General features: G+C 40.1%; 1 long non-coding RNA gene across 1 annotated transcript; it reads left to right on the forward strand.

Annotated features, from left to right (window-relative positions):
- Nucleotides 1–2,772: 2,772 nt before the first annotated feature.
- LOC114442447 (uncharacterized) lies at nucleotides 2,773–22,182 on the forward strand. The gene is made up of 5 exons (XR_003671349.1): nucleotides 2,773–2,939; nucleotides 3,186–3,347; nucleotides 21,227–21,276; nucleotides 21,734–21,854; nucleotides 21,942–22,182. It is a non-coding gene; the product is annotated as an uncharacterized LOC114442447 (long non-coding RNA).
- The last annotated feature ends 440 nt before the right edge of the window (nucleotides 22,183–22,622 follow it).

Raw genomic sequence — 22,622 nt, forward strand, 5'->3', positions numbered from 1 at the left:
ATGTAGGTGTCAGGTTGGCCTAGTCCTCACCAGTCACTTAGCTTAACTTGTTTGCAGTTACTCCTGCAACCACTGGGGGCAGTGAGTGGCTGCAAAATTATTTATTATTGTAAACAATAAACTTGTCTAACCTGGTATGGAAACTGTTGTCCATGCATGACAACTGTCAGTCACCTATTTAATTAAATGGCTGTAGTCACTTTGATTGACAGATGAATGTCATCACAAATTAATGTAGGTCTTTGTATCATTATATTAAAGTATTGATGATGTTTTTCCCCCACTAATACATTCAAGGAAGTCATTTTGTTTGTTCTATAACCAGTATATATTAGCTCAATAGCATTTCCTCTAAACTCATCAATAATACTAATACTAATACTTAAATAGTGCAAACAGTAATTAGCAGGGCAATGTGCAGTCCCTGGGTTTCAATTAGCACATGTATTACTTCCTCAGCTTTCCAAACTCCCTGTGTGGGAAAGAAGTTGGAGCAGAGATTCTACAATGTGCTGTTCCCATTCAGTTCACCCCCCCCCCCCCCCCCCCCAACAAAATCCAGCCAAATTTGTCATCAGCTGTGAATAGCCATCTGTGTGTGTCAGCGATGCGTCACTGCAGTTCAGGGCCCCTAACACACAGCTGGATATAATGAACTACAAATCTGCACTGAGCCCCTGGCACTGTTTTACCATCGCACACCTGCTCCAGCTGCACCTACAGTACCTGCCCAAAGTGCAGATACCCCCCCAAAAAAAGAAAAGCTTAATTTCATGACCATCTGCTCAGGAGAACGACACACATTATTTAAATTTGCCTGAAACAGAGGCTGGTCTGGTTTTAAAAGAGAGAGTTTGATGATGTGTGTGTGGGAGTGCCCAATCCTTCCATGTTTATTTATGTATGTGTGCTTGTATGTGGGTGGTTGCACGGGTCTTGTAATAAGGTTGTTTTTCTTCCCTTGGCTTCATTTTCAACTACTTAACCTTTGCTTAGGGAAATATTCTTCAGAGACTGATGTTCCTTTTTTTTCCTTTTCCACTGAGCATGAAGCATAAAAATAAAAAAGCAACATTGCACACAATGAATCAAAGATAAGAAAAACAAAACACACTTCAAAGTGAAGTGATGAAAATGAGTTGTCTTTGGACCTGTTGAGGCAGAAGAAGGCTTTCCTAAATGACAGTGAATTAGACCACAGTGCAGGAAAGAGAGAGGAATGGAGAGAGCTTGGCTCCCTGCCTTCAAGTTGATGGAAGAGAGCTATGAACTCTGGGAAATGAGGATCTAAACGGGCTGTAGATCACTAAGCCCACTGGCTTTCTCTCTCTCTCAGACTCACACACTCAGACACACTCTAACACTCACACCACACACAGTCAATATCTAGATTAATCTCTGAACGAGAAATCAATCAGTGGACCTGGTGGCATCACAGACAGCCCGGGAGGCTTGATGGTCCTTCTGAAAGACTCTGATACGTCCAGGTGCTTTAGCAGGATCTCAGCAGAAATCTCTGCCCTTCCATCATTACCTGTGAAGATGACAGGGTGTTAGAGTGTATTGTTACCAAAGCTGCCCTGTTGATGAACAGCTGAGGAAAAAAATAAATAAATCTGAGCAAAAAGCTTGATGCTGTGGCATGTAGCTACAGCTTTAATCTAATATCATAATGTTTTTGTAACATTAGCACTCAAACAAGAGACAAAATGTTAAGACAGGTCAAGCTTAATTTACCATTAAATTATAAAATCATCAATAATAGTTTCTGGGGAAAAAAAGCAGTCAAATTTTATTTAAAACTCTGCAATCTAGATTATTATGTAAATCCTGCAAGAGCTGTGTGAGAATGAAACAGGTTATGAAGGAGGCTTAGCAATCAGTCCATGCACCTTTCTTTTCATTTTGTTTGTGTTATGTGGAAATTGTTCTTCAGCCGACAACCTAACATTTTGATTTAAAAAAAGATTGATAAAAATCACAATTACTTACAAATAATAGCACGCATAAGATGCATAACATGCATAGTACAACATGACAAAGAAACAAGGCAACACTGCTTTAAAAAAACATGCTGAAGCAGTACAAAAGCAACACATGCATATATAAATTCTTTGAGATTGTGATGCAGGTTTGGCTTGTTTTCAGCTGTCTTTCATGTATATGTAAACAGTAATATACTCCCACTAATATTTCTTTATTATTTTAAGAATAACCTTGTGGGGTTTCATCTGCGATGCTCTTTTACGCCAGCAGGTGGCAGTAGAAAGGAAAGCAGGTGAGCGTCATCGTTTACGACAGTCTGACGCTTTACGGCAGGTGGTACAGGCGAACGCAGGTGGAGCCAATATGCACAGGACTACTTATCTGTACAGGTGAGAGGATTACACAAACATTGTATTTATTCATGCCAAGTTGTTTCTCCATATTTTCTGCGCATGACAAAAGGTAGCTAACTACTGTAACCCAGCACACAGTAGGTAGTAGGCAAATATATGTACATTAAAAGTACAAACAAATAAACAGCTGTTAAAATATATATATATATGATCCTATTAAAATGTTCTCATTTATTATATTTCAATTAATTTATGTAGTGTCATGGTTCATTTAAAATTCCTGTGGTTAAAAAAAATCCGGGTGCTGTGTATCTGTACATAGTTTGTTTGTTCTGTGCATGTAGAAGTGTGGGCAGTTATAACCTAACTTAACAGGCAGCAGACTGTCAATCTTGACCTTTCTTTATTAATAGTTGGTGTTGGTGAGCCGACAGCCAATGTGGGACGTCCGAGAAAACCCGGCTGACACGTAAACTGCAGCTAGGCCAGAGCCACCGATGTACTGTGAGGAGGAGTGTAAAACTACCGGAGTACTTGTCATTACCGGGTGAATGTAGAGTGTGCAGCCCTGTAACGGGAGGTTTCTGGATATTTGTGAAGGTAAATGCTTTGTAGTGGAATGTTTATCTGTTTCAGAATGTGAGATAAGGAAGTGTCGAAGATAGCAATTAGCATGTTAGCATTCGCTGTAATGGTGTTGCTATATGACTCGTTAAGTGATGCTATTGTATCTAGCTAAGCTAATTCTACTGACTGTGTGGAGCTAAACAAGCTCGAAGTGAATTTATTGAAGAGACTTCTACTTGAGAAAATTGACTAAGACACGTTATGTGTGTTTGTTGAAAGACTGGGACCAGGAGACAGGAACATGGAACCAGGATTTCAGCTACAGTACCTGTTGCCCTGCCTGGTTGTTGGCGTTTCCTCCCCTTCTCTCATCATCCTCAACCCTGCCCAGTGCCTGGTTCAATCTACAGGCTACCGACTGACTGACTGTCTGCTGATGTCGTGAGTAAACTGTTTTACCCATGGAATATTAATTTGAGTGTAAATGAAGCAGTAACTGGTTTTAAAATATTCTTAGTGGGGAAAAAACTCCTCTCTTCCTGCTAAGTGAAGACACTGACATTGACGTTTTAATTTAGGACAGGGGCTCAGACCTCAGTTACAGGTAATACAGTCAGCCATATTTGAATTTAACCCAGGACCGCACCCCGAGCACTTCAACACCCTTCACGATTATATTTTCTGTTTTCTAATTTGTAGAAAAGATAAGCTACATGGGCCGGTTGCTAAATGCTTTGAATTCAAATGAATCCCAACAGTCAAGTCAAAAAGCACCATTAAGTTTTCTATGTGAATAACACTACATTTCAAGACGTGCATCATAGTTGTTATTATTTTCATGGGCTCTGTTGGTTAAAGTATAAAGTGATTCAACTACCTGTCATTCTGTCAGCTGTGTTCTGTAACACCTATCGATGACCCATGCTTGCAGTCTGAGTGCAGCGTTTTGACCAAGCTGTCCTTAAGATCGAGTGCTTCTATTTAGACGAAACAATTCAGGAGAGGTTTTGTTTTAGCTGGAGGGGAGAGTGTCTAAGAGGAGCTCTTCATCATCACCCACAGCCACTTTCACAGGTTAATGAATCAAGAAAATACACTCAGGACTTTCTTACTGAGGAGCTGTTGCAAAAGGGGGACTTACAGTTTACAGTAAAATTGATGGTTAGAGATAAAGACACTGGTGGAGTTGGTATTTGTGCATATGTTCTTAGACATTACTGCAGGCAGATTGACAGGAACTGGAATTACTTTTTCTAGTAGTTTATAGAGAACACCAAATGAAACTGTAAAACCAGTAAAGTCAGTCCTAATCCTGTAGAATAATGCCCCATTGAGTACAGCACTGCACTGCAAGCACTCACTATGTGGACAGATGTCAGAGGTTTAATGCTAAGAAGTGATCTTTGTTATTAAACACCGTGTCTGCACTATCTAAGCATTCATTGGGAAAAGACCATTATCAAGCAGCTTGACAGTTGTTTAAAACGAACCAGGATTAATCTTTTATCTACACATTCCTGCTCCATGCATATAAGCAGCCATCGCCATTCAAGTGGTGTTCTGTATTATCATTATTATCAAGTCGCTTCTTCGCTTGTCTTCTTCCTCCTCTCTTGCTTTGCTCATCTTTAATATTTATCAAGCCATCTTTCATGCTGATGGAAGCCCATTAGCTGCAGATGCTTTCAGGTTGACATGTTGACTTAATTGGATACAGCTCATGGTATAAATAACTGTCCTTGGCCCATGTGTCTGCCTTGTCTGGGTTAGAGATGTTCACTAATAGGGATGTGCTCTAAGGATGGGGGAATAATAAACACTATAGACATACTGTGACACTGCCAGAATAAGGTATTTCTAAAAACAGATTCCGGTTTCATGATATGAATTCATTTTCAAAACCTTTGGTAAGCAGATGTGATGTTTTCACATTACCGACAATGTAGAAAATGACTGTCTAATGTTAATGGTGTTGCTCAGTTATACAAATCCAGTTAGGATTGTGTAGTTTTCCTTTAGAGCAGATTAGATATTGGCAGGTGTTACGAGCAGAAAAGAAGACAGATGTGAATGCACCCAAGGACATATTTGGATCCAATCACTTTGAACACATTCAGATGTAAGCTGCAGGCAAATTCAGGAGGAAGGAATTTAGGAAGGGATCTAACTGAGTGAAAAGTACCTTTTTAAATTGTCTAAATACTATTGAAAGGTCCTTCAGTGCTTCCTTGATTATCTCCTTTCACATAAAACATTATGTACCATTCTTTACCAATGGAAAGGAGATAATGCAGCTCATTGTGCAACATCACAGAGATTCATGACATTAAATGATCCAGTTGTATTAGAAAGTTGTCAGAGTGGACAACTCAGCTAGAGTGAGACTTGACAGAAAAAAATCAATTCTCAGATGTGGACCTTGAATATGGAAATGATGGATGTGTAGATGCAGACATGATCCAAGACCTTGAACTGTCCATTTATGATCAGATCGTCCATGATGCATTTAAATGACAAGTACCAACTAAAATTAGCATCTAGCTATGGAGCTTTAAAGATTCCTGTCAAGAAGCCTGGCGACAGACTTAAGCTGAATGTGGGTGAATGTCCCAGGTGGACAGAAACAAGACTTGAATTAATGCTAATGTTGCTTCATGGCTCCCAGTGTCTTCACTGCTGGTCTGTATATTGCTGTGTGTGCATTCTGAAAATGAGAAATTGATGCAAATAGTAAAACCAACTCAATAAGCAGCTATGTTTGCTCATGACATGAGGGATTTGCTTATTTAATAACAAACAAACCACATAGCAAATTTGTCAGAGAAGAGAGGAATGACTCGTACAGTGCTGAGGCAGTCAGATTTTCTGTGTTTCTGTGATCGTTCTGACAGGATTTTAATAAAAAGAACAAAATATTTCCTGAACATGGACCTGAAATGCTATATGCTACATTATTATGCTATACAGTATAGTAAATTACCAGTTTCTCACTGGTTCTGTTGTATGACTAAATGTAAACGCAGAATCACCTCTCTGTGTGTACATATCTACATATCTGTAGATATGAAGAGAGAGATGCCCTCACTATTCCTTATATTCCTTTTCTTTCTATTCCAAGAAGTTACCAGTGGGATCCCTGAGAGAGGAGATGATATTGTTATCCTTGGGCTGCAGCAAACACGTCAATATCTTCATCTTTTGATGTTCTATAAATAGCGAGACCTCTCACTCTGATTATAATGAACCTTGTGTTGAAGGTGTTCCCTGCCTGCCGCACATCTAAGTTTCCTGAGTTAAATAGAAGTGAACAGATATTTCTCACTTGGAGCAACGTGGACAGCTAGTGTACAGTCACCCCTCCAGCTTCACAGAACAATGAGATAATATCTCAGTAGATGTGGAGAAAGGGTCAGCAGGTCACATATGGTTAGGTTGACTTTGAACTAGTTCTAAATCTGCTATTCTCTCTGCTAACATATCCACAGGGTAGAGGAATGGCCTCTTTCCACTGTTAGTTGACATTTCACTGCGGCCAAAATTTAAATGTCGCCATGTGAGGCATGCAACTGTGCCATGGATCTAATACAGCTCACGCTCTGGCAGAACTGTGAAACTGTTTAGTCCTTACAGTACAGTATGTGTTTGTTAAATAATACAGTTTGGAACAGCATCAGACCTTTTCTTCAAAGTAAGCACTTGTTTTAGCTTTAACTTGTGTGGCTCGTATTCACTCTGTGATGAAAATATTTCATTTGTTTTAAGGCCAGTGTTTGCTGATACTGATGTCTTGCTGGTGGTATGATACTTCCCTATGCTATGCACATTAGTTTTGGATCATTAAACAAGTCCATACCGTTGGAACAATTTTGTATCCTCACGTTAGCAGGTGGAATAAGCTTGCCAACTGTCATTTCTCCTCCATTAGTTTAGCCTATGAGCTTTAATACAGCTACACTGCATTGATCCTGGGCTGAATTATGCATCCTCTTAACCATGTGTTCTTAATATATGTCCTTTTTTACACAAGGAAAATTCACAAGGAGGTAGAGGTCTTTGCATCCCCCGTGGTTTAGGTAATACTTTGATTTTCACTCACCAAGGCTTAGCAGAGCACTTTTGTCCTGCCAACTCTGGGCTGTTAAGCCCAGCTGCGTCCCATCAGTTTGCTACACTGTTTGCTTGTCTTGTCCGACCTTCTCCCTCTTTGTTCAGCACTCTGGAGGGCTTACTTCCCTTTTGTACTGCAGATAGGTGATTGAGAATTCTGTAAACAGCTTTGTGTGATTGTCCTCTGCAGCTGGCAGACGAAGTGCTACATGAAGTGTAGAACAGCAGAAAATATATGAAAATACATAATAAGCAACAGTCAAAGTCCCACATGGATATATTTAGTGTGTAATTGTGTACATATCCCAGAAGAATGGGACAGACAGTCTGAAACATGATGCACCTGGCCACAGCTAGTGCTAACTAAAGCTATAAATGCATACAGGTATAAAACTTGTGGGTTTATGGTATTTATTCTTTTACTGTAGCACATTAACTGTTAGTGTGTCAGTGGTTGATGACTGAATCACTAAGCCCGTCTGCATGCCTATCTGTGCTCATGCGTTTGTCTTAGGGTTGGGCGATATTGGCAAAAAAATTAATCACGATTAATTATGGCATTTAGCCGATAACGATTAATTTGACGATTAATTGATGACAATTGCACTTACATGTTTTTGACTCTAAATCGCCACATTGTTCTGAATTGATACTGACAAATCATCAAGTTAACTACTTCATTCTAATAGGTTAAGCTGGTGATTAGGCACCAACCAGCCATGTTGGAAATATGTATTGATAACAGATGCACAGTGCACAAACTATTTCAAAATAATAATGAAGCAAACATTTAAAGTAACTTTGTCCTTCAAATGTTCTTATGTTAAGGTCACAGTGCATATTACATATTACATACAGTAAAATTAAACAGGACAAATAAGTTCAGAAAAAAGTCACATCAGTGATTATTTCAAGTTAAAAAAAAATGTGTCTGTGCAAATTAACCTGTGACTGGAATAAGTCCCACACTAGAGCATGTGTTCACTCATACTTAGGGCTGTGCGATTTGACGATAAATGATCGTGAAGGATTTGAACGTATCGGCGATCTACCAGAACGGACAGATCGTTTTATCATCCATAGAGCACGTTCTATTAATTGCAGTTCATGTTCGCGCAGACGCATGAGTTTTTTTCACTCGGCCAACTCTCAGTGCGCTTAATGTGAACACGACCAGCCAGTGACAGCCTCCCTGTTAGGAAGCTACGGCTGAAAACGAAAAGAGAACGGAGGAACTGGTCCCTAAAACGAACTCCACCTTTATGTTCGGTGCTGTTTCTGCCGGCAGCAGCGGCGCGTCTTCTAAGCCTGTGTCTGTGTGCGCGACGTGTGTCGCAGTGGAAGGGCCGCGTGTATTATAATGCTATGAGCGCGTACGCGCCCACCTCTCTGAACATTACCAGCTCGTTATATTCAGGTTCGCTGCTGTTGTGCCGTCAGCACCTGTGTGTGTGTGTGTGTGTAGTGGGAGGGCCGCGTGTGTACATCAGATGCAGACAGAGGCAACAGCTAATGACGTCACCAAAACAATAACGCAGGCATTTGATGAAGAGGCTCCATATGAGGACTCTAGTAAACGGTGGACAGAGGTGACAGCAGCAGCTCCGTTTGTCCTTAGATATGATTCCCATTAAAGTTTGATCATTTGGTCTAAATCACATTGAACTTTAGGAGTTACTTAAGTCTCAATACTGTATTTACCGTTTAACCTTAGGAGGCACACTTCAGTCTGTTTAAATGACTGTTGAATAATACTTTACAGAACTACATTAGTCTTCTTTTTAACCTATTTGTAATAAAACTTTATTTTGTTCTGTAATTGTTATTTACATTTTCATGTTTATTGAAAACTAATACTAAGTGCACGTTATCAGAGTTTTTGTTTGCCTTTAAAATCTACTGACAGTTTTTGAGAGGTGACAGAGTAGGCTACCTGACGTCATTTACACAGAAACATGCAAATTAGTGTCAATGTAAAAACAAATCGTGATAAAATCGAGATCGTGATTTTATCATTAAAGAATCGTGATATAAAATTTTTGTCATATCGCCCACCCCTACTCATACTGTAGAACAGCAGCAGAAAAAACATTACAAACAAACCGGACAATTTCACATAAATGTATGTACTTAAATGTATGTGTGTGCAAATCAACCTGCCTTACGTTCTTCCAGCGCTTAGTTTGGTCGTAAAGATCACAATGACTAAACATATCGCGGATTCTCGGCTGAGTGGAATTAATTCCAATATCTGCTGGACTCCATTGGTAAAAAGACTTGTCGCGCTTTCTTCGGCTTTCTTCGTATGGTGACAGACATTGAACCTCTGTTAGGAACATGCTGCTCCGCATCATTTAACTGAACACCACTGTCTTCCACCATTATTGTTATTGTGGGCTCACATGTGCGCGCTTGCGGGTGATGGCGAGAGCACCATCATGGCGAGGCACTAATCGCCGTAATCGCTAAGTGGCAAGTATTAATCGGTGACAGTTTTTCTGACAATTAATTGCACACGATACGATTTTGCACAAGCCTAGTTTGGCTTCATTCATCTGTGCATGAAACCTGTTTTTAATGCCATTTCATGTAAGCATCCCATACAGAAAAGTGACAGTTATATAATACAGGAGCCCTCTTCTTTCAGTGAAGTAGCCTTCAGTATCCTGATTTACACAATACATAATGCTGATAGTGTATTTTTCCACATAGCTGAGCAGTTTCCATGTTGCTTGGCGGATGGCGTGCACATCAAGACGCAAAGGCTATTTCTAGAGAGGTCAGGTTAAAGGCAAGTCCCCGAGGACACAAATTTCATGTAGGAGTATGTAAACATCACGCATGGAAGCTGGAAAAGAGGAAAGGTCTAATACTACATTTGCAGCTAAATATTACTCCAACTGTTGGTTAAACACATTTTACAATAACAGAATGGAGTACTTTCCATCTCATTTACACATGGTGTCTGTCTGGATGCAGTGTTTTGCCCAAGGACATATTATCATGTAGATTTTATTGCCAAACATTGACTATTGGATGACCCAGTCTACCGCCTTAGCTGCAGCTCTCCATCTTCTTCTGTTCAATTTTACCTTTATCTTTTAATTTTTTTCTATGAAAGAAGGATATTAAACCAAAACTGTCCTTCAAACAGTACTTCTTTATGTGATCGATATGTAGTAATTCTTGGGGATAATGACCTCTGTCGCACGTATGAGGGCAGCATGCGTTGTTAGTAGAGCTGAGAAATTAACTTGGCATGAGGTCATTTACTCCAGAGGCCACACACAGATAGGTCGTGTGTACCTGTTTACAAAACCGCCCAATAATCTAATCCAACAAGATGTTAGTTTGTGCCTGAGGGTGATGCCCTATTTAGTTTTAGTCAGACTCTAATTTCAAGAAACTAGCAGGCAGCAAATTGTCAGATTAATTCAAAGGGATATGTGGTTTAAATGAGCTTGCTGTTAATCTTAGAGCAAGTCAGGCTTTGTCCATTTCACACTCGCCAGATTAGCAATCTATTTAACAAAATAGGAATAAACTGGTCACCATCAAAATAAATAAATAACCTGCATCATGTCATTTGGAATAGAAAACACTACAAATCATACTACAATTGGGCAAAAGCAGAAAAATGGCAATAATTTGTGCTCATCACCAAAAACTGTACTGTTTTTTTAAATCTGTGAGTATACAAGCGGTTTAGGGTTTTATGTAATGTAAGTTTGTCTTTTGAATCTGAAACAGTCTCTGCACAGAATTGTATGAACCAACTAGTTTCTGCTCCGCTAGTATTACACAAAGACTGCTGTTGTATTTGAAGAGAGGCAGTGAAAAGGTGCGTCGCTGACAGCCTTTGTGCAATATGTTCTCCAAGCAAACTTGAATGTGACTGGCCTGTGTCTGTCTGTGAGCATCTTCCTGCATTCCACCTGGATTGTGAAGTCTGTATCTGGTGAAATATGATTTGTTTTTTATGTACTGCAACTGGCTTCAGATGATACATTGATGATACATACTCTGTTGTCAGAATATCCATTGTTGTCTGTAGTCCCAAATATTAATATTGTTGAAAACAAGGTTTATTGGTAAATATGTATAGTATAGAGATATAGAACAAAGCCATTTGCCAAGCTCATTAAAGACGCACATATTTTAAGAGGTGGACTTGGAGAGCCCTGCTGTTATTTTGCAATGTCCCTGGATGTAGCAGATCATCACACCATTTCTGTCCAGCTCAGCAGTATATTAGCATGGATTTACTGTGTATTATATATATTTATTAAAACATAGCTATAGCTGTCAGAGATGAGTGACATATTCTGATGTCTGCTCACCTGAATGAGTATGATTGGATGTTAGCTGAGCAGCAGACGCTAATCACCTCGTACACGCATGACTTCCTGTGCTCTGCAGAGCCACATCCATGCTTCATTTAGATGCAGCAACACACACCTTCCTCCCCTCATCTCTCCTGGCTGCACACATCACATTCAAAATGCAACTGCAGACATTTATGGTTGTAAAAGGATTTGCTGTCTAATGCCTCAAGGTCATGGTCCGGTCTTATATGTCTAGCTGCAGTGCACTCAACTGCTACTCTGGGGTTTGCTCCTTGATCCCTGGGGCCACTCAGTCAGAAGTGGAATGACTTTTACCTCCAATCTGGAATGCTCCCTATACTGCATTCTGTCAAAATCCATCAACATTCAATCTCTCCATCTCTCACATAATCTTTTGCTTTGTGCTGTCAATTTTTGCCTCCTAATTTTTCTTTGCCCTGCTGTAATTTTATATAGATATAGAGAGATATTATAGACATAAGACAGAACAAAATAAGTAAGCTGACCTGATATTTGGCTTTTCCTGGTTCCAACAATATGAGTGCAGGTCAGGCTCCTGACTTGAATTTACAGTTTTATGAAGTAGTGTACAGTTCGGATGATTAATAGCTTTTGTTTTGTATATGATTTTGTTGAATGATAAATTTTATGGGTGGTTCTTCCAATCATCTACTAAATATATTAGAAAGTGCCACCTTTTCAAATATGTGATGACTTGTCAGTCAAACCATCAGGTGCATCAAATTTGGTCTTTGATGTCTGGACAGACACCAAGCATGCGGTTTGGTTCAGGCATAGCCTTTTTAGTGTATAGCTTACAGAGGTTCTTCTGTTATCTGTTATCATGACGTGCCACCCCATTGCCTGACAGCTACAGCTAACTTTCATTTAAAATTTCTGTATGTTTTTTTGGTTCAGTTTGAATTTAATGCTGGGCTGATAGTATAGCTGTGGTCTGCCTGTGTGTGTATGTTTTGTGTGCAACCTCACCATCCTGTCCTAAATCTTTTACCTTGACCCAACCGTAGGCAACATATTAAAAAAAAAAAAAAAAAAAAAAACATGACGCAACTGATTAACGAGTCTGGAAAGCACAGACACCACGCAACATTAGCTTGGCGCGTCACTGTTTACTTTGCTCCAAAACCCTCAAATAATGATTTATAGAAACACTCTGTAAACGTCTGCAAGCATGGCTGAAGATACGGAAAATCAGTGATTCTCTTGTTTGATGCAAAAGAAATTATTTTCTTTTATTTTAATAATGATTCTTTGTCATGCAGTCAAACAATTATCATCCCTTCTGATAAGCTACACTTCACATTGTTTTGAGCATTTACTGGTAATATTTCTATAATTTATGAGACAATTTCTTAAGCAGTCCCTCTACAAACCATGTAATAGCTTGTGTGTGTGTGTGTGTGTGTGTGTGTGTATTGTATCCATGCCTCAGGTCTATCTTGGCTCTTATAAGCTTCTGACCAGCACGTGTCAGCTGGGAAGAGCCTGTTCTAACCACTGCTGTCAAACCGTGGAATCTGCCACAGGCCAGAAGAAGCATGCAGTATCACCAATGAGCTAACACTGATGATTAATGCAGTTCAGCACATATTATGACATGCTATGGAAAACACAAAAAGGGGTACAAAGAAGATGATGATTGTAATTGTCAGTGGCAGTCTGGAATGTGTATAAGTGAACAACAACACTGTCATTACTAAAAATAATCACTTGTTTTTGACACGTGAGAGCAGTGAGACAGAAAAAACCTATCCAAGATTAAAAACATAAGATGTCCCACTCTGCCAGTGCAACATTTTTTTTATCTTTGTCATGTCCATATTATTTTGTGCTTCAAGATGCAAAGATTAAAAGATTAAAATAATGAGACCAATTAGTGATGTTTTGAGTTTGAAGGCACTCATTGGCAAAACCATTCAATACACAGTGAATGCAATTTCTTGTTGATTAGCCTGGGAGAGGAGGAAGATTTTACTGATTATCATGGCCAAAATAATTGTCCTCAGTCTTAGCTACACTGTACTGAAATATCATCTACTGGTGTTGTTTGTTATAAGAACGTATGTCAATGTATGTGGATTTGCATTCTGGTTGTCGCCATCTTGGAAGTGTCCACCTAATTTGAGGTTAATCCAAAGCCAGGGAGTTATGTAAGCAGGCTGTAAGTGATCTGAGACTGCCTGCCACACTATTATGTAAAAGACTATATGGTGGACTAATATGGTTACAATGATAGAGTTATTTATTAAATTCATCCAAGGGCAAGACCATTTATTTGTCTACCAGGCTGTATTCATGTTTATTTCTGCTGTAAAGTTGGACATTTTAACCTCTTTCACTGCTTTGTGAATAATCAGTGGGCCAACTACACCCACTTTCTCTATTGTGTTTTTAAGTATTATTTGCTCTACTTATAAAATGTTGTATTGTATTATATAGTCCATCAAATACTGTTTCACTTGAAGTTAACTTTCTAAATAACACAAATATTTGTTTGTCAGCTTTTTAATCTGCAGGCAAATCCTACCGTTCTATTCAGTAAATGTCTGATACGAGACATGGTTAGAAGGCTGTGTGAGAAAAAGACTGAGTTATCTATTATCGGCATAATCACAGACATGCACAAGGGTTTAACAGGGTTGCAGAGAATTAGATGGTTTATAAAATTTATTTGTTGCTGAAAAGAAAATGGTTTTTATCATTAAGGACTTTGGATGGAACATTATTTTAGTGGCAAAGCAATGATAAGTGCTTTTTATGGTGCTGTCCAATTATGGTTTTGAAAGAGGCCACACTGACTCACAGACCTTGTAGAAATGCTGCTGCACAAAGCTCTTAACTTGGACTATAGTTGGGAATGGAAGAGGAGACTGAGAGGAGGTTTATCACCTGGGCAGGAGCCATGATTGCTTGTGAAACAACCTTTCCATAAACCACAGAATGCCTTTCTATCCTTCCTGTTTACTGTTGTTGCTTATAGAGCTGCTTCCCTGAGCCAAAGGAAACATCCCTGACAAACACACTTCATATTGCCTTATCTCTTATCCCGTTTTTTTTGGTATTTGTCAAATGCAAAGACTTTGTCGGTTGTATACCCCACTGAAAACAAATAAAACACTGTATGCTTCATGCTTCATGAAAGACAAAAACAAAATGCACCTGGACGTCATCACACAGAGAGCATGGCACAGCTGCTCTCCTAAACTTTCTTAGATGCTCTCAGATCACCAGCGTTCCAACTCAAATCCTGCTTAAGCCTACTTATTGACCTCAGTGCCGACATGAGTTTGATCCTTGTAGAGGCTTTCTGCTGATTTGTTGTGACATGATTTCTTTCCTCCTTTTGTCTCATCCTCATTTACCCTTTTTACATTCTGCCTCTCATGCAGTCTCGGTTTCATTTTTGTCTGTATATATTCACATAGCCTCTCTGTGATTTACAGAAAACTGTCATCTCCTGCAACCTTGGGGGGCCCTTAGTGAGATTAGAGGTTAGAATTGTCAGGGCTAGGAGGATCCTGAATGTTAGGGATGTTAAAGGTGGAGGGGTGGCAAGACAGGAAGCCACCTCAAGGGTACTAATCCCTGGGCTGTTGGAGGAATAAAAAATAATTACCTGTGGTTTCTGATTTATGCTGTCAAGCAGGCTTGGAGTAGTGCCTCTAAGTTGCTTCGCAAGTCTGACTCACTGCACCGTTAAGCTGGATCCATACTCTGCGAGACAAAGAACTTTTTCCCCCGTGCAGACGTTACCCCCACAAAATGACGTCATTTTTTGTCTCTGACCGCCCGCTGTTCCGCACTCTTGTGCACAGGGTCCGGGCCGAACTTTGTCTTTCAAGGCTGTGCGGCAACCATGCTGTGATTGGTCGGAATTTATTGTGGGCGTGATGAAAGTGATGCTGCAGGCGGGACAGATGAGGAGGGACGCCGCACAGCAGTTGACGGACCCCTGTGGCAGATATGTGCTTCATGTTGCCGATTTTATGAGGACACTACCACCACATGCGCTCAGAAAATTCAAGAGTCAGTTGCAGAACCTCATGTACGAAACTGAGCAAGAGGTCGAACAAGACAATGCTGCAATTAAGAATGTTATCATTCATGTGTCCCTGTATATGCCCCCCCCCCCTTTTTGTTCATGTTCATCTCCTTGTCCATCTCCTTTAACAAAGCTGCAAAATCCATAACGTCAGCTGCTGTACCTTCCTCTGTTCGCAAACACTGGAGGTGGGTTGTGTGTGATGTTCCTGTTTGGTGTCTGACGTGCGCTGCAGTGGGCGGGCCGTATGAGGAGTTCTACACACACACGTCTCGCGGAGTATGGTACCTCCGTGCGGAAAAGACCTTTTTTATTTATCTCTTACCACCCGTGGAGCGCGTTCTCCGCTCTTTGTCACGCAGAGTATGGAACAGCCTTTATCCCCCAGCCTAAGTCTGCAGGCGTCAGTTTAGGCATGAGGAAAAAGCTCAGCCATGTGCTGTTCGAGAGGAGAAGCCGGAGAGGCAGCTGCCTCAGAGGACTTGGAAACATGCAACAGCTTCTAAATGTCAGACCTCCATGCCCCAGCTTTGCTTTTTAATCTAGAATGAATTATAAAAAGGTTATGTAGAAATATAAGTGAGTTGGCTGAACTGCTGAACCAATAGAGCACATAGTTTTATTGCCTCTTTTCTAATAGTATGGCTATGTTGCTCAGGTTTTTCTCTTTAGGATGCACAGTAGGATGCATGTGAATTCAATCTCTTGAGACCAAACGTAATGTTCCAGCGCAGTCCAAAACTAAGCCATTAATATGAAGATGTCTGGATTATGTGGTTTGTGGATTATGGAGTCTCACTTCGGAGTCTCACTCAGAAACACCTTCCACTGTTTATTTTCAGTAATATAATGGCAGTAGCTGTTAAACTCTGTGTCAGAGAGAGAGCTTTGTAAAGGTGTGAATCAGTGTCACAGTGAACGCACACTTGAAGGAACTAAAAGTTTTGGAATACCTATATATTGTCATAAAACACAATAATTCATAAGTCTGATGGGGGGGAAATGTGATTAAACAAAACTGCGGTCTAATAAATCCTGAAAGATTTCATACACTCACTCTAAAAATTGATTTTCTCATAAAACAAGAGATTGCTTGTGGTCCACTGCTGCTCCAAAGGTGGAAATCAATCAAATGCTTCAGCACAACATTTTGTGAGTGCTACAGTTGGAGTTGGAGTTTGTGCTTGGTAAAAATGTAATACTTTTAAATGGACACAGCTAATGTTCAAACATGAATGAAATTCATCATTCCTGATGTGAAGTGTTTCATGGTGTTTGTCCCCAAGAAGCTTTAAAGTGCTGCCATAATAACAAGTCAGTGTTCAGTTGTGCCTTACTGTTGCATTTTCTCCATGTTTCTAAGTTTAATAAATTTGTTGCCTAAGGTAGAAGGAGATGAGTTATACAACTTTGTTTACTTGTTCGGTTTCTTTGAGTAATTATGCAGAAAGTTTCAATAACGTCTGGTTATAAATGAGCCGTATCAGCCATCGTGCAGTCTTCTGCTCCCTCGCTGTCAGAGGCTTATCAGCTGAGGAGGTACGAGGACCTGAAGTCAACACCAGTGGAGGATGCTCCTTACAGCTTAGTGAAGAGGTTGGCTGCTGAATTTAAATGTAGCAGAGAAGGAGCCAAGAGCAGTATCCTCTACTTGCATTATGATCCCTGTTACCTTTAGTTCCTACACTAATCATCAACCTGTTTTTTATTATGCTTACCTTTGTCCTTTCTTTACTGTTGTTAAATGCGCCACAAGACAAATATTCACCTGGAATAATTGCATAGACGCTCCGCTGTGTCAGTGTTTCCTCTTATTTTAACTTTTCGGTCTTTTTTTAGTCCACAGTCTCTCTTTGTCTCCAGTATATCAGATTGTTGTTGACTGATTGTTTTCAAGGGCATCTTAAATCAACAAGAGTAAGAACAGCATCTTTTATTACTTATTACATTTCCACACCATGGCAGCAGCTTGCGAGACCTGATGAGGCACACACACAAACACACCTCAAGGTCTCCTTCATGTTTGACTGACCACAGAAATTATGTGCTGATGACACCTAAACAGATTGTGTAATTACTTTTGCCCTGCTGGCCCTGGCCTGCAACAAAGCTTTCCAAGTCTTAAAACTGGTTGTTACCAATCCAGAACTGCAGCGTTTGTGTATGTTTGGATGCAGTTGACATTTATGTTGTGATGTAAACACAAGTTCAAGTTCAGCTTTAACTCAAGGAGGAGACTTGACAGGGTTAAGGACTACAGGTAACAGTGGAGAGAACATAAAGTCAGACTGGCTTGTTAGAGTGTAGCCCGTTCACATGCTGTGACCCCTCCTGTGCTCAATCTCATTTGAAAGGCTGCAGGCAAAGGTCATCTTTGTTTTCTCCGAGGACTTTTGCTCCCTTAAGGTCCGAGTTCATGCTTAAAACCATGCGCTGCTGCAGAAAATAGACTGCAGAGCACCACCAATGTGATGAATTCAGCCTATAAATGCACCATCAACAAGGTGTTGGACACTATGGGGTCTGGTGGTCTAAATTTGACCTGACATGCTTAAATAACACGCTCTTTTCTAATTTGCTCATTTATTGCTCCTGCAGGCTCATTCTGCCTTCAGGCACTGTAGGACAAAAATACCATATTTTGCTCTCACCTACTTGAGAGAGAAGGAAAAGAAGTCAAGGACTGACAAGGTGAAAAGAAAAGAACTTAAACTTTGCAATAGCTGGCTAAGGTGGATTTATTTTGGTGTTTAATTGTAAAGAACTGCTTCTTTTTACACACCAGGTCAGGTTATTCATTTGATAAACAAAGAAAAATATTGACTGTTTGAGGGGTGCAAATGAAAAAGAGAGTTGTGGTCTTGAAAATGAGAACAGGATTACACAGTACAGCAATTTCTGAAGGAATAAAATACTACTGTAATTAGCCTAGATGTAAAAAATAAAAAGCAGTAGCCAACCGACAGTTTGCAACGTCAAAGGGAACACTGCCACCTACTGTCAAAGAAGTGGTTGTGTATTAAATAATTTATGACATAGGAATGTGATGGGAGGTAAAGTTTTTACACTTAGATACCTACACAACATATCAAATACTCAGAAAAATATGAATTTGATACTTAATATGTCTCAAAAATATTGGAAATGGCCAACAAACTAAAATATGTCAACAACTTGGTAAATTAATTCATCTTCATCAGATTTAAATGTGCAAATAACTGCATTCTGTGTTTAAATTACTTTTGCACAGTGTCTTATGGTCACCTAATGTGGGCATAGAGGAAACCATTAACATTTAAATCAAAATCCTCAGAGATCAGAATAGTATTGGTGTGACCAGGTTGTAACTCAGTAATCGTCCCTTTGTATCACAAAAACCAGGCCATCACCTTGTCTGCAGAGACTCTGGAAAGTGATGGATCCATCATCCTTCTCTGCTCTCTTCAGAGACACTGACAAACTTTGACCCCTTATTGACCCTAAAACCATGTTTGATCAGAAGTCTATCCCCAATGTATTAATCATCCCTTGTACACAGAAAGTGGACTTTCCCATTAAATGCTATGGTCATAACCCCACACTGTCTGTAGTTTGGGTTTCTTAGTGAAGGGCAAGTCAGGTGAAAATTTTCTGCAACAGGTAGACTTATTCAATGCATTCACTAATTTTCACAATACATGGTGTCCTCCTGAGCAATGAGACACAGTTTATTCATATTAGAGGCTGACACCCTTGTCACAGCAATTCCTTGCAGACATCGCACACTGGCGAAACCTCTCAGGCACCCTGAGCAGTCATGTTTCTGATGCTGCAGGCATGAATGCACAAACAAAAGTTACACGCAGAGAGGAAAACAGTTTTCATCTGAAAGACTTGAATACCCATATGTGCATTGAAAGTTTTATTGATCGCTCCCTAGCATGACTCTGGTGTTAGAGATGAGGGTCAAAAGTTCAGTCTTTGTTTCATGCAGAGGCACATTCAGCTGAAGTTGGGATAAGGCCTCAGCAGAGCTATGATGGACAGTAATTTTTCTAAGCCTGTTTAAACATAGACATAACAAAGACATGGGTCTCTTACAGAAAGGAGATCCTGAAAATCACCGCCTGATCGTTAATTCTAACCCTGAAGAGGAAAAAAAACAGGATTTCATGAGTTGTACTGCATTTGTAAAATGTGAGAGTGTACACATTTGCAGGGCAAATTGATTTATGATGTCACATTGTAGGAGCTCAGTACCATTTTGTACAAAGTGCACTGCATTATGTGTGCTGAAGAAAACACAGTGTGGTTGCCGTTTGCTTACAGCATCTCAGGCTGGCAGTCGCTCTGTGATTTCAGACGGGTGCAGCTGCAGGTCAGCTGTGGAGGTTTATATATGACCTCTACCAGGAATCAGACACTTCTTCTATGCCACACAGTTGCTAAGAAATTACAAATAGTTAGCAATATTTGTGACTGGTTTATCACCTCTTGGTGGTGTTATTGCTACCATTTTTCATATGTGAATCAACAGAGAACAGAAAACCTTTGCACAAGTTTGTAGCACTGACCTGACCTAGATGTATGCGAACACTCAGAGGTGCTGCTGTGCTGTTTTCAATACTTGCATTGTCATACTGACATGAAAATGATGAAGATCATGAATTAAGTAGATGGTGACTTTGTAGTTGTCCTGCAGTGACAGCCTTGGATCAACCGCACCTGTCCACTTTGTGGTAATCATAGTTGTAGGTCTCAGTGAAAGTAATCAAATGCTTCTCCTGGCTGGGGATGGTTTCCAGCTGCAGGTTCTCTGGCCAACAGCAGCAGCTGTGACATGGAAAGACCTTTATCTTAACATAAAACACATGGTTCAAAGTGGAGTCCAGTGATCTTAACATTTCAGCATGTCTGCTGTCATGCAGGATTCTTTGCTGTGTTCCGTCTGTTGTTTGTTGGTGTCCAAGTCGACTCCCGGTGTGGACGGAGGCGTGGAGCCAGTGGTGGGCCGACTCTTTATGTAACACAGTGAGCCTAAAAATAACCTAAAAGTCTATCAGTGAACTGTATGGGCTGTCATTATTCATCATTGCCTTTCTGCGTTTCAGAGCACACTCAAGCGGAAGCATGTGAGGATATTGACAACTTCTTGGAGTCTGTCTTTGACAGATGAGAGAAGTGCAGAGATCAATCAATGTTAGGCTTCCTGACTGGGATTCAAATAGAAATGCAAACAATGATTAATAATATGTTTACTTTTACATGTGGCATGATATATTTCAAATATACAGCCCCCAGTGGTATAATAAATACAGGTTACACACAGCGTGACCATTCTAATGCTGCAATTCTCATACTCTTGTGGGAAAGCAGAAACCTAGAACAAGAGATGCAGTTTGAATGAATTTTTCATGTGCAAAGATGCCTTTTTCCTCCAGTGACGACTCCTCTGCACTCACATTTAAGTGAAGTGCAATAACTTTATTTTCTCCCTGGGACCCCTGCACATCTATTACATCCTTGTTTATTTGCCGAATCACGTTGAAACAAACAAATCTTTTTTTTCTTTTTTCTTCCTTTACCTAATGTTATAACAGCAGCAGCACCTCGGCACTAAAAGCTCCTCCTTGTATTTTTTTTCCTGTTAGGAGAACCCGCTGGTAAAAATGAACAAAGATACTCTTCTGTCCCAGGGGACGTGGCTAATTTTGGAGTGTACTACACAAAACAAAACAAACCATCTCCACATGAAAGACCTCATGAATATTGATAAGAGATGATCACAGTTGGCTGTTATTATCATTACACCTCTCTTCATGCAGGAGCCAGCAGCTCCAAAGACGTCTAATACCACCCTTGATGGCTCATTTCAGTAAGTGATTCTTTTAGTAAAACAGCTTTTTTCACAATCTGTGTTTTTAATATACAATGAACGCATCTTCACAAAAAAACACATCACATATACCTACAAAAACCCTTCCAGCAAAAGCTGTGACTAATCCTGTTTTGAGTAGATTTTAGTTGTTTAGTTAGTATTGATCAAAACTCCTGCTGATTTGTTTGCTAAAGGACGCCAGATTGTCGTTTTCCATCCGGCTCATTCATTCATTCATTATTGTTTTCTTACTTATGTTTTCATTGTCACACACAGTGATTTAGTTACACAATCTTATGCTGCGATAAAGGTTTTTTCAGCTTTGCTGAACAGTGTAATTTAATGAGCTTTCTGCTTTGCAGATTCAAATGAGGCCGTTTCTTTTGTTATTGGAACATGATGTACTTGTCTCGCTTTGTCTGAATTTACTCAATTATTCATTTGTTTATTCCAGTTCCAACCCTCAACGCCCGGGTATGACCACGGCCCTGCTGTTTTTTAATCAGCTCTGACTTTTCATGGACCCTTACTGACATCTAGTGGAGTGAAAGTGTTCATCCCTCATACATATTCTGGTGTGTTTGATACACAGATACACAGATATATTGATATACAGTGATATAGTCAGATAATGTCAAAGTAATGATGTTTTTTTCTCTCAGGGTTGCTGGGTCAATTCTACATACTGATGTTTGGCAAAACAGTGAATCCCAAGGTCCTCTGGATGGTCACAGCGCCACCCACTGGTGAGTGAATATGTGTGTGTGTGTGTTTGTGTGTGTGTGTGTACAAGTCCATTCTATTTATGTGGAAAGAGTGAAGTATAGAATCTCATTTCACACCACATTTTAATGACTACACTATATAAATAAATAAAAATCATACTGCAAACTAGGGGTGTGCGATTTGACGATAAATGATCGTGAAGGATTTGAACGTATCGGCGATCTACCAGAACGGAGAGATCGTTTTATCGTCCATAGAGCACCTTCTATTAATTGCAGTTCTATGTTCGCGCAGACGCATGACTTTTTTTCACTCGGCCAACTCTCATTGCGCTTAATGTGAACACGACCAGCCAATGACAGCCTCCCTGTTAGGAAGCTACGGCTGAAAATGAAAAGAGAACGGAGGAACTGGTCCCTAAAACGAACTCCACCTTTATGTTCGGTGCTGTTTCTGCCGGCAGCAGCGGCGCGTGTTCTAAGCCTGTGTGTGTGTGCGCGCGACGTGTGTCGCAGTGGAAGGGCCGTGTGTATACGAATGTATTATAATGCTACGAGCGCGTATGCGCCCACCTCTCTGAACATTACCAGCTCGTTATATTCAGGTTCGCTGCTGTT

This window comes from Parambassis ranga, chromosome 10, assembly GCF_900634625.1.
Source record: "Parambassis ranga chromosome 10, fParRan2.1, whole genome shotgun sequence".
Taxonomy (NCBI): Eukaryota; Metazoa; Chordata; class Actinopteri; family Ambassidae; genus Parambassis; species Parambassis ranga.